The 18,325-nt window shown below is 30.6% G+C and overlaps 1 protein-coding gene across 1 annotated transcript in view; it reads right to left on the reverse strand.

The window, feature by feature from the left end:
* cmpy (crimpy) overlaps positions 1-14,865 on the reverse strand; it is a 314,343-nt gene extending 299,478 nt beyond the window's left edge. The window contains exon 1 of the mRNA XM_088256644.1: positions 14,598-14,865. The gene's annotated coding sequence lies outside the window, so the exon portion shown is untranslated. The remainder of the gene's footprint in view (positions 1-14,597) is intronic.
* Between the last annotated feature and the right edge of the window lie 3,460 nt (positions 14,866-18,325).

The raw sequence follows: 18,325 nt of genomic DNA on the forward strand, positions 1-18,325 counted from the left end.
CATTTTTTTTTAATATAAAATGGCGTTGCACATGAAATACGTTGCATTTGCCAATGTCAAGTTAATTGAATATTGTTCTTAATTATAAAATATGATAGACTTATTATTAAACTATAAATTTATTCCATTTAATTTAAAAAAAAACAACTAAAAGTCTGTACACAATTGGGTTCCTGCTCGCCAGGATGAGATGGATATCTGTAGGGAGGGGAATAAGCGTGGCCAGAGTTTTACAAAATGTTGGCATTTGGTCATTTATTGGGCAAACAAAGAATATGTGGTTAAGGTCTTCCCCTTCAAAACGACACTCCCAAATGGGGGAGTCAAAGAATGGTATCATTTCTTATATGTATATTTAAATCAGTTGGCTTTACCAAAACTTCATTATTATTTATAAATATTATTTTATTTTAATATTCAAAACATTTATCTTTTGTTTGAATATAAAAATAAAATATTAAAAAAAGAGTTCAATAATTTAATCACAGCTAGTTTCGAGAACAATAGATGTCAACATCAAAAGGTGAAAATACTAACTCTAAACAAATTACTATCAGTTAGTTTTCTCACTTTTTATGAGAATATCTGTAGTCTTCTAAACTATTCGTATTTTTGTTAATAAACTCAAAAAGTAGTACTATAAAAGTGTTTTATTTTTATTTTTAAATCATCATCTTATTCCACAATGTTAAAACTAAATCAATAAAAAATATTCATCTATCCCTAGGAAAACACGCATTCATTATTGTCATCATATTTTTCGTGTGTGTTTCTTTCTATAAAACTAAGTATAAACGACTGTATAGTTTGCCGTAAGTACTAAATTTGTGATTTCATAGTTTTTTTTATTACTTTAAATATATACAGATTACAGTTATGTTAAATGAATGTGTAATTTTTCTTTGTGATGCGATTTGATAACCTTACTTTTTTTTTAAATTTACCAAAAAACTCTTGCAAATTTTCTGTAATATTTTAGTTTCTTGTTAAATGCACATAGCATATTGCATTTATTTTAGTGCCAAATTTTTAAAAATACCGAATTTACTTTCAGCGAATTTTACTAACCCTCCGAAATGAAATATCAAAATTCTGTTATTTTCGAGGATGGCAGGTGGAAAAATGTTGAAAACAAACAACGAAATGTTTGCGGGATTATTTGTAGTCGGAAAATGGTCCCAAACAGCCATAATAAGGTTGGTTTCGTAAAATACGATAATTTAGCGCGAAGTTAGCTAAACAAAAAGTGCTAAAATAAACTGCGGTGTAGTTAATCCAAGGTCGGCACATTACCGGTCGCGGGAGAACATTATTCGTGTCCGCGATAATATTATTATGACAAACACAACCCTTAATTTGTCCTCAGAGACATGCAATGCCATACCACATAATACCTAGTGGTAATAAACTTCGTTTCTACACCCTACACCCTACACCCTACACCCCTACACATTTAACATTTGTTTTTATTCACGCGGGTATAACTTTAAAACCCGATTTCGCACAGAATTGTATTGATTTTCTTTTTCACCCACTTAAAGAGTTATAGACTATTATATATTAAAGTAAAACTTATGAAGTCGCGGTAGGGCAAATCGACCTAGATAAGACGAAAAATCGAGTGGGTGAATCGTTTCTTCTCTTCGTCGCATATAATATGTAACATGGACGATCAGAAGTCGTTTGCATATTATATTATTGAGTAGCTGAGCACGTTTCAATATTTATTAGCAAACGATTTCCACTATTGAATGAGTCGTGTATTCAATATCAACCTCAATTGATTTTTGAAGAATTTTGGGTGAAAATCTCAAGTTTAAATTGAACACTTAACTTTGTCAGTGTTCAATTTCAAATTCAGGTACAGCTAGATTAGGTATCACCATCAATGAAATATTAATTTATTATTAGATTAAAACCAATATTTTTAGCTTTTCCACTTTTTTTATTTGACCAGCGACCGGGTTTCGTCGTTACCGACATCATCAGACTGGTCGATCATCAGATGTCGGTAACGACGAAACCCGGTCGCTGGTCAAATAAAAAAAAGTGGAAAAGCTGAAAAAATTGGTTTTAATCTAATAATAAATTAAAAATGCAATTCCATCACGAAGTGTCAGTGGATAATATAAATCTATTAATGAAATATTATTTGGGTTTTTAGAAAATTTGCAGTCTGAATTATTTTTATCGTACTTCATCTATCTTAAACGCATAATTTCTTCTTCGAGAAATGAATTAATGAAAACTGTTGAAAAAATAAATATTTCTTTTCATTCAGATGAAACAAAAAAAGCTTTTTTTAAATAAAAATTGTTTAACTATTTTCTAATCCCGAAATAATAAAATCGTGAACAAATGTAAAGAAAGCAATGCGTGAATTCAATTGTTTCTAGAACTTTTTACCAGGAAAATAAATTAATGGTATACTATCATAATTTTATACATTTTTATTTTTTTTATATAAGTAGGGAAAATATGATGACGTATATTTTTCATTAATAGCTGTACCTATATTGTTAATTTTTATTTTATATGTTAAACACCATTTTTTTCTTGACACGTGTTTCGATGCATCATTATCAAACACCGCATATAAAGCTAAGAGTAAATTTAAGAGTTGTGCCCTTGGGACTTTGAAGGATGAAGAGGGGGTAAAAACTGTTTTTAATTTTTTATCATATTACTTTGATAATGATGCTGAATGTGTAGAAAAAAGTGTCACAAAAGGTTTTAGAAAATCGTGGTATTTACCAAATAAAATTTTAATAAACAATAAATTGTCCTTAAATTCCAAGAAAAAAATGAACAGTTCATGACATCATCGTGTATGACGTGATTGATTTCGACCGCATAACTTCCCACCCCTCTTTCCGTGCCTTCAGTGTTACGACGAAGTTTACACAACCTGATGACGTATTTCGTATTCAAAGCTGGCAACTGAGAAGGGAAAACTTTATCCACTGCTTATAACGACATTGTTACCATCTTTCCAAAACGATGCATTCGCGTAATGATACGAAATATTGCCAAACTTATTGTTCAGCCATATTTTGAAAAACAAATTTAGTGAGTGAAAAAAAAATAAACTGTTATTTCTCAACGGAGATATTAAAACGTGTTCACCTACTGAATAATATAATATGCAAGCGACTTCTGATCTTCTATGTTATATATTATACGCGACGTAGAGAGAAGAAACGGTTCTCCCACTCTTCCTTATATCTGCCGGTTAAATTCGGAGAGGTGAAGCGTTTCAATTTTTCGTCTTATCTAGGTCAATATGTCCTAGTACCAACCCTAAAGATCTTGATATACATGCTCATTATTAGAGAAAAAGCATGCTTTTATTGAATAATTTCTACTTAGTAGCACGCATGTAATACTTCGCCTATATATCAGCATGCTTATTTCGAGCATTCTCAAAAATCAATAAAAGTAAAGAGGTGATGTAGTTTAAAACAAGAGTAGAAAAAGACAAAAAAAAAACTTGAAACGACCAAGTATTTCAAATACTAGAAACTATTGAAATACTAGAAACTATGGAAGTCAAAATTCTTATTAATTGTTAGTTTCAATGTGTACCAGAAGATGAAAACAATTGTCGTTTTCGAAACTAGTCGTAAATAAAAATAAAACTCGATAAAATGGATATTTCAAGTGTTTAATTTTAACAAAATAATTATGTCATTCCACAAAGTTAATGCCGAATCAATAAATAATACTAAGAATGTTTGTAATGTCAGAGTGGTGTAGCTTTTCATTATCGCTGCTTACTCTAGCTTAATAATTAAAATTATGCAAATGATATTTTAGATTTTTATGAAATAAACAGAATCTAAAAAATCTTTTTGTATGTAGGAAAATGGCGATATACGAATTGAACAGATAAATTTAAAAATAAATTATTGGTACGGGTAGTCTGAAGTCTGACTCACCCTGTGTGTGAGCATAAGTTGTAAGCAAAAAAGGTGTAGCTAAGGTACTGAAATCGCCAAGTTTCAGGAACAACATACTTCTTGCTTAGGGATATTTCACAGAAGGTCTCTGGATTTATGCTGGCTGCCGTAATAAGGTTTTATAAAGAAAAAGGATAAGAGTTCCCTTCGGTCGCTGTGAATGTTTGAAACAAAGACTTACATCACTTTGAATAGTTGGAAAACTTTCCTTAACTTTTCTTTGTAAATTGTTTACCTGTTATAAACCAGCAGCTTTCCTTACCTTTCACAAACTTAACAATAGTTAACTGCTTCCTTATCTTCGTCTATCTTCTTCCAATTATGAAATGAGTTTAATATAAACTACACCCTAATTTTACTGTCGAAACGAGCGACGAATCTAGAATGCAACTTCTTCTTAACGTTTCGTTATTTATTTATATTTTAGTGTTTAAAAAACATATAACCTACATACGCATGCATATAAAATAAAAAAAATATCGCATATCCGCTCCCTAGGTGGAGCATATGGAGTCCACATCAGCTCCCTTGCATCCTCCCAAGTCATCCACGTCAAAAAGTTCTGACGAGAACTGCCGACGAATCGTCAGCAGTGGTCGTCCTGGGCGGCGCGAACCTGATGCCTTGTTAAAGAGGCAAGCTTGATTAAGGCTCTCAGGAGGCTGCGGAGTACGTGGCCAAGCCAACTGAATTGCCTTTTTTTGACGACAGTTGTGACCAAGATTTGCTGCGTCCTACGCCTCATCTCTTCATTCTTCACAAAGTCAAACCACCGCACGCCTAAAATTCTCCGCAAACACCTATTCTCAAAGCTTAGTACACGGCTGCTCTGGGCCTTGTAAGGCGCCATGTTTCACAGCCGTATAAGAAAACAGGAGCAATGCAGGCATTGTATAGGCGGCATTTGGTCTTCACCGAGTATAAATCCGATCTCCAGACAGCCTTCATACTGTTAAATGCGGACCCTGCGAGTCCTAATCGCACTCCCAGTTTATATATATTTTAAGCATGCATATAATATATATATAAACTTAATATTCCTTACAAATATTAAAAAGTTCTCACGTCGGAACATTGTTACACAAAGACATAACAAAATGACAAAGCAAATATCTAATTTCAAAAATTAAGAACTTAAGTTATAATACAATTCTGTAAATTTGATAATATTAGAGATAAACGTAAGTTTTTCTCTCTTTTTTATTTTTATTAAAGCTGCCAAAACAAAGTGTCCCAACTCGGTGAAAATAGTATTGTCAAAACGTTACTTGTAGTTATTTTTTGACATCTCATCAAAGATGATGAAGAAAATGGATATCTGGGCATTTACGAGGCTGACGACCGTCAAAGGCTGCTTTAAGTGATCACTTTGCACACGTGTAACGTTCACCAATTCTACCCAATATTGACAACCACACAACTCAAATTCTTGGAAGTTCTATAAATATGAACTAATTTCGAAACGTTGTTATTGAATCATCACAACTTCACTAGAGACATCTATTGGTGAGATGAAAAGAAGTTCTTTTATTGAGCAGAAACTATTTTATTAGTACTTATAGTTCAGTAAAATTGTTTTATACAGGTTCAATTTATAGCACCCTTTTTAGTCGTGGACCTAAATCACGAAATATTAGTTTATTGCCTTTCGTATTATTTGTGGAGAGAGGTAAGTACTCCATTAAACTTCGTATTTTTGCTTATGCCATTCTAAAAGGTAACAACTTTAGGACTTTCCGGTACTTAATGTTAGTTTTATAGATGATTGGGGGGATTTCGACTAAGAAATATGAAGGTAAGATCTACGTTTATATTTTTACTGACATTAAATATCGTTTTATGATTAGGAAAGTAAAAGTCAGCCGTTTTTATAGCCTATTTGGATGAAAAAATGTTATAACGCGAATTTAAAATATTTCTGCATCATCTGTTCCATCATTTCGGAGTTTTTTTACGAAAGTTTTTTAGTGCAGTGCTCCCTTAGCTTCAGTTATGATTTATCAGCCGCTATTATTACTCGAGGGCCATAATCGATAGATTATTCTTATCCTTCTTCATATTAGGATGATTTATCGAGTAAACTATTATAATATTACTTGAAGTTCCGACACGAACTCGTATAGAGAAAATATTGAATAAATTACAACTTAAAGTATTCTAGCTTTTTTAATTTATAATCTCCTTAAATTTTCTCTTATCCCACATGTCTTAAAGCATCTTCAATTCGAACTCTCTTAACCCTTGATATTTTAAGCGTAGCACCACATGTCTAATGCCTTATTCTTCTTTGTGGTAGTTTGGGAGAAGTAGAAGCTCAGAATGTTATAAAAAGACGAGTATTTTGGAAATTTTAACCTTACTCTCCGATATTTGTAAATTTTTATAAATAATTTTATTATTTTAAAGACAAATATTTGTCATATTATTTTTTGACATCTCAACAAAGATGAAGAAGAATATGGAGGTCTGGGAATTTACGGGGCTTACGACAGTCATAGGCTGGTTTAATTGATCACTTTACACATGTGTAAAGTTCACGAATTCTACCCATGATTGACAACCACACTAGGTACTCATACTCTCGGAAATTCAATATATATGACCCAATTTCAAAAAATTGTACTTAAATCACTAGAATTTCAGTAGAGACATCTATTGGTGAGATGAAGAAGCTTTTTATATTGAGCAAAAATTCTTTTTGTATGTGGTGAGGTCCGAATCCTGGATTTTATGATGATTTGTATTTTTACCATATGCGCAAATAAACTTTTTTTTTTTAATGTGATAACGTGGGTTGGAGCACAGATACTTTTTTGTCGAAAAAAGGTCATCGCCCTAAAGCATTTGCTCACTTTTTATTTTTCTTAGTTCACTGAAAATCACTTAGCTCTCTGCAAATCGAACTGGGGACCTCCAGCACGATAGATGAGTACCCTTACCGCTACATTACGAAGACTGACAAGTATATTTCAATTTACCTCATATGTTTAAGGATATATTTTAAGAGAATTCTGACGTCATCTTATTTCATACGATTAATTTGGTTCAGTAAATGAAGTCATGTTTGCCGAAGGCGCTCTCAACTCAACTTCCGGATACATGTTCTAATTATTTTGTCGTATTATATTATTCGTTCTCTGAAATGTTTTTAGCATCACCCATCAACTGAGTTCTGAATTTACGACTTAAGAGATGTAGAAAGATCAAACACATTATTGAAATTTGTTTCCCTTCATCACATCAACTCAAACTCTATTTTGTTTGCCAAATTAAGAGGTAAACAAGGATGAAGATGTTATTTAGATGGGAAAAGAGACTTTTTGGTGTTTACAGGATTTACGTTTATGCGACATTAAATATAAACAAATTCAGAAATTCGATTCATATGGTGGTCACTGTTAACAAATTGATATTATTTTTTGTTTTTTTTTTGTGTTATTTTTTTTTTAATTAACGGGTATAGAAATTTAGTATGTGAATAAAACTGGTTTATATTTAGATGGAAATAAGTAAAACAATTAATATAGATTTACCTATAATAAATAACAATACCCATAATAACATAATAACAATACCTATAATAACAACTTACCTATAATAAATAAAATAAAAGTGTCGGGTTGTGGTCCCGTGGTTAGTGTCGCGGACTCTTAAGTGAGAGTTTCTCGGTTCGAACCCACTCTACCACAATTTGATACTTATTTCTAATAATGAGCCGCTTAGGCTCACAGAAATAGTATCAAATTGAAATATTTGCATAAATAATAAAAACACAAATATTTGTCTGTTAAAAAATAACCAATCAAATTAAAGTACAAGTCCACTGTTATAAAATATTCCCATTGTGATTAAGTTGTGCATATTCTTTCTCTCTTTCAAAAATTTTATTTTTGTATATATGTCAGACTTTAACGATTTCATTTTAATTTACATTTGACCTGATGATAGAATGATTATTCTGAAACCAGTAGTCACAAAGTAGTGTTTTTTAAAAGCGGTATTACACAAAGTGAATGAATGATAAGGAGAGTGTTGAATAGAAAAATGTCTCAAAGGTTATGAAATAATCACTTACCAGCCAAATACAGATCCCTTGTCCTAAAATATCACCTCTTCTTCATCTATAACTGAATATTAATTAAATCTTACCCAAAATTCTTTTGTAAGATATATCCAGCATGAGTGTGCAAAAATGAGAACGAAATCATTTGATTGAAATCAATTATTTTATTGTAAAAAAAAAAATTCAGAAATATATTTCAAGGTCTTTTGAATTTGAAAAATATTACATCATTAAATGTTATATCGTATATTAAATAAAAGCTCGAATTTTTTCATTTTCATTTTTGACTGCAACATTGAAATTTGTATTCAAAATGGTTGTGAATCTTTTCTGTCACTTGAAGTAACAAATTTGAGTAATATGGTTGTCAATCATGCTTACAAAGGAGTGTGTGAAGTGATTTCTTAACCAGCCAATGTCAAATAGCGAATCCTCTTAATACATAGACTTCTACATTTCCACGACAATAACTTCTTCAAAAAAATACAGATAGTCAGTAAAGTATTGATAAAAATCCCTTATTTACTTAACAAAATCAATAAGTACAAACATTTTAACATACACATGAATATTTGAAATAAAAAATAAATATAGATTTAAGTATTTAATTAATTGATCTTATGTTCAATACATTCATTGAAACTTATATTTTCATTCAATTTTACTTTTCACTCCATAAATTCTGTCCGAATTGCCGGAAAAAAACAATTATTGTCAAGTAACACATTTCTGCCATTAAAGAATATATACCAATATTTTGAAAATTACTGTATTTTTCTACTAACTTACTAATTAAACATCATACCACTTCTCTGCAGGTGTAGGTAGAACAAATTGAACGCCACACCACTTTGTCTTTGCAAACATTCTTATCCTCTTCCACATTCATGCATCTCCTCATACATACCCGCCTATTATTTTGACTCCTAAACTGACCGCTTTTTTTGACGAACCTGATCATGCCAAATTTTCTGGGTCTTCCTCTGTTCCTTTTTCTAACTACATTCGCCTCGTAAATTTGTTTTACCGTTCTTTCCTCACTCATTCGTTACACATGTTCAAACCATCTCAATACACCATTTCTTAATAATATCGATAATGCTAATCTCAGCTTTGCATTCCTTCCTTATTTCACTATTCGAACATCTATCATACAAATTTTTGCCGCACATTCTTCGGAGAGATCGCATTTCAACTACATTCAGTCTACTTTCATCCTCCGGATTAAATTACTCATTCTATGTAATAAATATTTTTGGCTTTGTATTCATTCCTTTTTTCACCAATCGTACATCATTTTGCCGCACATTAATCTGAGGGATTGCATTCCCACTGCATCTTTTGCAAACCCCATGGTTTACTTCCATGTATTAGAATAGGAACCAGGAATCCGTGGACTCCTAGACTCCAGGACAACAGAAAAGTTATTTAAATATTTAACAATATAGTGGTATCTCTCATAACGAGCCCCTCTCATAAGTAATTCGCATAAGTTAGCGCTTCAAATGTAAATGATAAAAATATAAACACTTCAATGTTTATGCTCTGATGTCAATTAAAATTAATTGATACATTTTGAATTAACACCATAACAGGGCAGATTAAGATCTGAATATAATTATGAATTTAATATTTCATAGACCCCTTTTCAGGAGCTGAAATTCAGCCGGATTCAACATGTGGCGGACATTGGCCGGGATGAAAATAATTGAATTAAAATTCTTTTGTACATTCCCTTGTTGGCTTAACGTGACAGTAGAGGGTTAAGGAACCTGACATTATATTATATTCATATCATAAACATTTCATTATAATTCCACACGGGGTGCCGTTTCTCTGCCCCTTATAAATAAGAGTAGTGTTTTATAAGAACTGCTCATATGACTAGGGTAAAATGAAAATATGCAAAGTACATGCTCATACTAACATAGTAACAAAGATAACACGAAATGAATAAAATAACTCAATGATAAAAGAAAAAATTGTAACGTAAAATTTTATCGATATTTTCAGGAGTTTCGTGAAATACTTTAGGATTTATGAAATTATTAATGAAACGGTAAAAAAATAGCAACTCGCTTTATCATTCGTTTTCAATTTATCAGCGTTCTTAATTTTTCAGAAATTTTTAACTCACGTATCGATTGCGTTTGTTAACTATAACAAATTTATTTTGATTTAACTATATTTGTATGTTTATTGGGGTTGAATAATTTGGTTAACTTAGCGATACTGGTCTGCGTTTACATTTATTTGAAGCATATGGAATAGGTAGCAGCGGTAGTTTAATACATTAATTCATATCGATCTAGATGAGTAAGGATATAGAGGGTAACAATCGGAAAAAAAAACTCTTTGATTTTTTCGTTACCGGGTCAAATATTAGCGGGATATCCGAATACGGGAAATTATCTGTCGACTTAACACCGCATCGATCTGACACGATGCCCGACGCACCACTGAGTCATCGATAGAGAGAAGAATATTTTTTTTGGGGTATTTTTTTTTTAGTTCCGTTTATCTTTGATTGTTACAAAACTGTGATTATTTTCACAAGAGATAAGAAGAGGCAAGTTCGATGATCGCTCCGAGATTTTTTTTTAAACTTCTTATTCCATCGGGGAAAAAATGTTTCCCCTTGCGATGTATTCTATTAACTAATTTTTATATCTGATTAGTTTTGATCTTAGCGCTTAACCCACAAAGTTTCTTGCTGTTTGAAAACGTGATATGGGTACAAATATAGGTAGATGAAATGTTACTAGGGGTAACTCGTTGCGTTAATTTTAATATTTTATTATTTTTTTCTTTGTTTAATTATTTTACCTTTTTTGTCTGCCTCCGTAGTGTAGTGGTGAGCGTGTTCAGCTACCGTGCTGGAGGTCCCGGGTTCAATACCCAGGGGTGAAGGCGGTGAATATAAATATTAGTGATTTTACACATAAATATTTATTTAATGTTACCCTGGACTGAAGTGATCACCTTGCCTTCATATAACTAACGAATAATATAACAATAGGCAGTGCCCTATGCACCATGGGTGTGGATAGGGATTAGAAGAAGAAGAATAATTAATTTAACAAACAGATAATTTTCGCAATAAAATCTTGGATTTTGCATTATCAATAACACGATTTACAATAAATGTATATCTTTAAAAAATATTATATACAATATATATCATCAAAGAAAAATAGTCTTATTTTAGAATAATCTAATATTATTCACTCATTTAAAATAAATTTGTGTTTTGAAACGTGTAATAGTTGTTTTAACAACTGTTTTCTCAAAATAGACTCCCAGAGCAGGCAGTTTTCATTTGATATTGATATACAATATATTTTAATTTAAATATAAATCTTTATATGAATTTCTAAAAAATGAACTAATCATTTTTGAATTTCTTAGTCATTAATCTGTTGAATTTCTTTTACACAAATACTATTTTATTTCTTTTTAAATAACAGAAAACAGTTTTGTTTTATTGCATGAATAAATATCAAACTCAAGAATGTGGGATAGATTTTATCTCAAAAAATAAAATAAAAATAAATCAGTTACATATATTATTGGGTTAAGGGTTAGAGTAATATTCGTTTTACGACATGTGATGAGTTTTCGAAGATTTATTATACGGCGACAACTGGCAGTGTGACCCCACGCTACGGTGGTATACTCGGTATGAATTTCTTGAAGCTGACTATTTTTTATTTCGACGAACGTGCCGGAAATATTCGAAATCTTTTTCTTTCCATAACTAAAAATATTGATTTCGAATAAATTCATCCTTTGGAGAAACATTGGAGGTTCCAAAAACTATAAAAGTGAACCATAGAATATTGCTTCTGATTGATTTTTTCCGCCATTATTTTTTACTACCTGTATCTACGCGTTTTATATCGACATGCCCTACGTAAAGTGCTCTAACTACATTTGTGTCAATTTTTTAGATATTTGGTGTATGTTATCAACTGACCGTTATCTACAAATATAAACAAACAAAAAAAAATATTAAATTAAATACGCCCAGTTTTCAGGCGTATATGACGCTATCTACATCGAATTTTCGAAATGAACTGAACTCCTAAAACGCTAACTACGTAATTTTGAAAAAGCATAATGTTTTAAAACGATTTTATACATTATTTTACGGTGTTTTTGAATGAATAATACTTATTTAGAATTTAAGATAAAACCGTTAATTAATAAAAAAAAATACGTAGGAAAAATCTCCTAAGCTCTCTCCTGTAAAGTAACAGATTTGCAGATAGAGTACTTTACTTAGGGGCCGTCGATATGGTTCAGTCTGGTTAAATGAATAATAAAGAAAAGGGAAATCAGATATCTGATATGTTTAATTTCACAATACTTGTTGGTTTATAATGTTTTAGCAGCTGTCAAGCAGTACGCTATCCCCCACGACCAATGATAAGTAACGTATGTAACGCTTTAACGTTCAACAAATGACCCTGCCATTTCGGTCAAAAAGCAGTTTTTCAAAAAGCACGTTTTTACCTGTTACAAGTAAACTACAATGCAGATATATTTTACAATAAATATATTTTGTTTCAAAGCTATTAATCTACGGAGTATATTACGTCATCTTGTTAAAGAATGCACAATTCCTGATGTCATTCAATAAAGAATATCACGTATACTTGCAACCCTAACTGTCCCTTAATTGTTTCATCCCTTTCTTGGATATTCTCCATCTTTCTTCTCGACATACCAGATCCTTTTCCCTTCCTTCCTTGCTTTTCATCAATTTATAGTGTACCATCAATGTACATTATTGTAGTTATTCATACTAAAACTACTTGGATATATATTTTTTAATTAACTTACAAGTTAATGACGCAAGTTTAGTTGCATATAGAAACAGAGAAAGACCTAGAAAGATCAAGAAAGATTTAGCAAGATCAAGTTATTCAAATACTTGAAAGGGGTCAGGTCAGTAATTGGGGTGTATGTATTGCATGAATATGGAAGAGGCGAAGAGTGTTTGCAATGACAGATTGGTGTGGCGCTGTATTTTCTCTGCCTACCCTTGCGGAGAAAGGGCGTAGTGGTTATTTATTATTTTAAGTATTAAGGTTTAAAACCAAAGCCACTATTACAAGTCTGTTTTTAGTCGCTTGTAAGATATTTATGTAATGCTTTTGCAACTTTATGGCTTTTCAGCCCGCCAATGTACATGTTTATAAAAGAAGTTCTAATGTTTTTATTAAAATGGGAACCTTTTTAAACTGATGCTGTACATTTAAAAAGCTAACAGCACAATTTCAATTATTCACAGTCCTGCTTACTCCAGAAAAATTTACCCAGGAGGATTTTGCATTAAAAAATAAATGTAAATGAATATCGTAATTTTTTAGTGCCACGGTATTATGTTTCCAAAAAGCAACCTTACTAAGTAGTAAATATATATTTTTATTAATAAGGATTTAAAATTAAGCTTAGTTCGCATATTTACATTTCAATTATAATTTTGATAACAATTTTTTCGGGGTAAAATCCAGCATTTCTGTATTTAAAAAAATCGTAATGTTAATAATACTTTTATTAAGATACTGTTGTTAATGAATTAATAATTTTTATGATGATTAGATTATTTATCTACTAGCTCCATTGTTTTATGGTAAGGGTGTTTAAATATTATGTGGTCGTTGGTTTACTTCTGACTTAGTCAACAAGTTTAATGAATTATTATATTAAGAATAACACTTATCCTGTTCCTTAAATAAAATTATAATCAACGATTCGAAAACAAACGAAAAAATTAGCATTTGAAAAAAAAATATTCGACTTTTGTTCTTTTATTTATAAGAAGAAACGTAGAATTCTATGAATCATTAATTTTATCAATAGTTTTCATCAAAACACGATTAATGATTTTACTTTATCTATTTTTGTGACAGCTTTACCCTTTGCTAGGACATTATAAAACTGTTGCGAAAATTAACAGGTTTTTTTCAGTATTTTTTTTTTGTAAATCAGTCAATAATGGTTAAAACAAATTTAATGGATCAATGTGTGCCTTTTTTTTAATACTGCTTGAAAATGCCCTAAATTCTCTCGCTAGAGGAAACTGCTGTCAAAAATATACATAAATCATAAATCTTGTTTGATTTACACTATCAACAATTATTATTTTTAATTCATAACATTTTCTGTGAATTGTCGCATTGATTGGGTTTTTATTTATTTTTCAACTATTGTACGTTTGAATTCTAAATCTGTCTTTGAATTATATAAAAATATCTTAATTTTAATGTAACCAATTGAAGTAAATTTATACTTTAAACTCATAAATAATTGATGCTGACGCCGGTTTCGATCAACCCTATTTTCTGAATCAAAATAATAACATTAAATGAGATTCATAATAATAAATATATATGGTTTTAAATCAAATATGCAGATAGTTGCAGTAATAAGAATAATGCTTTAAAAAATGTAGTCTTCATTAGAAAAAAATATTTATTTATAAGCGTAGGGCGTAAAATTGTACAATCTTATTTTGAAACGTAATGCTTTTAAAAATACAGGCATTTTAAAAATCAATTTCGACTTACCCAGAATAGATCAGACACCTGCTTTTCTGTAAAATTTTGAATAAAATCACTTATTCGTAAGTAGCGATTTTCGAATGTTTTTTTTATTATCCTGATTAAAACACCCAAATCGATTAAATAAAAATGATTAACAAGACGATTAAAATCTGATCAGCGATTCAATTTTGCGAGATATTGAGAGAAACACGAGATGAATTCACGATGTTTGGATTTCAAGGAATCACCGGGCGCGAAAACGACCTGCTCGCTCGAAGCTCGGCGCTTCACTGAGGGTAGCAGGATAAAGTGGCGTGAATACATCCTTCCAACCACCTATCGGCGCGGCGTGTCGGAAAAGTCCACGGTGACGTTGGATTCGGAACGCTCTATTCTCACGACGAATATTGACGCCGAAAGTTGGAGCCCTCGACCATACCTATGAAATTTTAAATTCGAACTTCGTTTGGAAAGTTGGAGTCGCGAATTCCGAAAACATTCTTTGTAATTTCATTAGCACGGCAAACAAACGTCGTAATTAAATTTAAATATTTTAGTACTGCAAAACGCGACGTTATCCGTTTGTTATATCATTTTATCTGATTAAATCATCGTGAAATGTCTGTTAAATTGATATGCCAATTAATTTTATATTCGAAAAAAGTTTTAATACCTACTTTGTACAATGTATCTCCGCCTCCGTAGTGTAATGGTAAGCACACTCGGCTACCGTTCTTAAGGTCCCGGGTTCGATCCCCTAATAAATATGAGTGATTTTTTTACTTAATATTTATTCAATATTACCCTGGACTGGTACCCAAATCGGAGGGCTTATCACCTTTCCTTCATGTGTTAACGATCAAGATAACACTGCGTTTATATGATGCAGTGCCCTATGCAGCATTGGGGTGCGGATAAGAGTTTGAAGATTTTCAATAAAGATATTTTTATGAACGATTTATTATTCATCTTTATTACATATATAATATCAAATTAGTTTATTTCATTCGTTTTCAATTTTACATCGCATTTTAAAAAAAATGTAGTTTTAGCCTAGGTATAGCATTTATTTGATATTATCAACAAGTAACTAAATACTGGCTTAAGCCTGATCTAGCCTGACTATACCTTTTGTTAAAATTAATCACATTTGAATGATTTTTTCCTATCTTTTCCATTGAACTAACTGAGCCACAGCAGCGCATGACCGCGTAAGCTACTTCCCTAATAAATAAAAAAGTGATAATAACCGTTCAAAGTGTAATTGTAACAGTTAAGGGTTGTAAGGTTTGTGACGTCATTATCTCCCGAGGCGGGGTGGGTTATGAAGCAGCGAGCTCATTACTGATATAAATTCTACATTACATTTCCCCCTTCAATCTTACCTAAGTATTAAGAAACCCACTTCGTTTAATCTCCCTACACGTTAACTAGCGCTTTTGTACTAAGGCATTCGCGGAATGGCCCATAATACCATTCATTACTTAATTAATAATATAAAACATTTAACTTTTTACATTTCAGCTTAACTCTAAACTCTAAACTGTCAATTATGACATCTCAACATAGATTAAAATCATATCTAAATCTGGGTATTTACAGGGCTTAAGTTCTATCATAGGCAAGTGATCACTTTACACACGCAAAGTGATCACATAACTTCGGAGAGAAAATATTTTCATAATTATAATTCAAATGTAAGATTTTTTTAAATCACTATAAATATTTTATTATGACTTAATTATAATGTATACCGGTTTCGCAGCTAACCGCTTCTTTATCAAGACTGTTTAGTAAAATATTTATAGTGATTTTAAAACAAACTTACATTTTGATTATGAAATGGAATATCACAAAGTTAGTGCTTCAAATATAAATTATAGAATATTTTCACATTAATTTTTATTTCTCTTTATTTACTTTTACATTTCAGCTTGATTCTTAATTGTTTATTATGCATTTTTTGGCATCTCAACGTAGGTAAAGAACATAAATGTTTTTGTATTTACAGGGATTTCGATTTATTAAATATTTTTACATTAATTTTGATTTCTTTTTATTTACTTTTACATTTCAGCTTTATTCTCAATTGTTTATTATGCATTTTTTTTAACTCAACGTAGATACAGAAGAACATAAATGTTTTGGTATTTACAGGAATTTCGATTTATTAAGTATTTTCACATTAATTTTTATTTCTTTTTATGTACTTTTACATTTCAGCTTAATTCTTAATTGTTTATTATGCATTTTTTTTAACTCAACGTAGATACAGAAGAACATAAATGTTTTGGTATTTACAGGGATTTCGATTTATTAAGTATTTTTATATTAATTTTTATTTCTTTTTATATACTTTTACATTTCAGCTTAATTCTTAATTGTTTATTATGCATTTTTTGGCATCTCAACGTAGATACAGAAGAACATAAATGTTTTGGTATTTCCAGAGATTTCGATTTACTAAAGTGATCACTTTACACACGTGCAACATTCACAATTCTACCCATGGTTGACAACAACTGTACGAAAAAAAATCGGAAGTCCTAATTAGGCTTTAAAGGAAAATATAACTACATGTTAGTTCGTCAGCGACATCTTTAGATTGAATTGAGATATGTAAGTACTGATGCGTAGTTGGGTAGACGATGGACTGCTAAAGCATCGCGGGTTTGATTACAAAATAATTATTACAAAATTACAAAAAAAAATCGATGATAAGATGTATTTTCAATTGTTATGGTGTTTGTGATTTTTGATTTTATAATTAAAATATTTTTTTTTTTAAATAACTCTAAATATTTTATAATTACTTAATTATAATGTTTACCTTTGGTTAGCTTTAAAACCGGTAGACATTATTATTAAGTTATGATAAAATATTTATAGTGATTTGAAAACAAACCTATTTATTAATCATTTTAAAAGTTTAAAAGTATTTTTTATCACATGACTTACAGTTTGAGAATTTTCTTGTTATGATATTAAAGCATCTGCATATATATATTCATGAGTTCTACTAAATGGCATCGCATTTGCTTATTTTTTTTAGATTTAAAATGCGCAAGAGGTAAAATTTGCATTTATAGCGTCAGTAAATATGAACTTTACTGATGAATGTGATAGCACTCACTAGATTATTCACCCTTCATACTGAAAATCCTAAATAAACACAATTTGAGGGGAATTCTGAGATATTCACTTGGAAGGGAGCAAATAAAAAGCAAGTTTTTGTATAAGGAATTCTTTAAGTGTTTTAACTAGATTCGAATTATTCAGGAAATTCCAAAAATGACACAATATTATTCAGTAATTTGTTTAAGAGACAGAAATAAACTTTAATTAATTATGTTAGTTTTTAACTTTGTGTAATAAAAAAAACAATTGGTTAAGACTACAAACCAATACAAATTCAATACCAAATTGTGTGTATTTTCACCTATTGATGAGAAAATATTATTTATTGACTAAGCGTGGGATGACATGATGATTTAAATATTAAATTTAAACGCTTGTGTAATACTACATTTTGAGTTAATTATTATAAACAAGACTAGTTTCGAGAACTACATGTGTTCTCTACAGCAGGTAAAAATACACATTTTATTTTCACCTATTCATTCCACAGTTCCACAGTTCTCGAAAACAATCGTGTTTATATTGATAAACTCATAAAGTGGTCTTATACAGTTGTTTTATTTTTAAATTTGCTGCCGACAATACCTATAGTTCTCAAAACTGGTCGTTTTACT

This window comes from Brachycentrus maculatus, unplaced genomic scaffold (assembly GCF_059751285.1).
Source record: "Brachycentrus maculatus isolate JH-2025_06_01 unplaced genomic scaffold, ASM5975128v1 h1tg000065l, whole genome shotgun sequence".
NCBI classification, from domain to species: domain Eukaryota; kingdom Metazoa; phylum Arthropoda; class Insecta; order Trichoptera; family Brachycentridae; genus Brachycentrus; species Brachycentrus maculatus.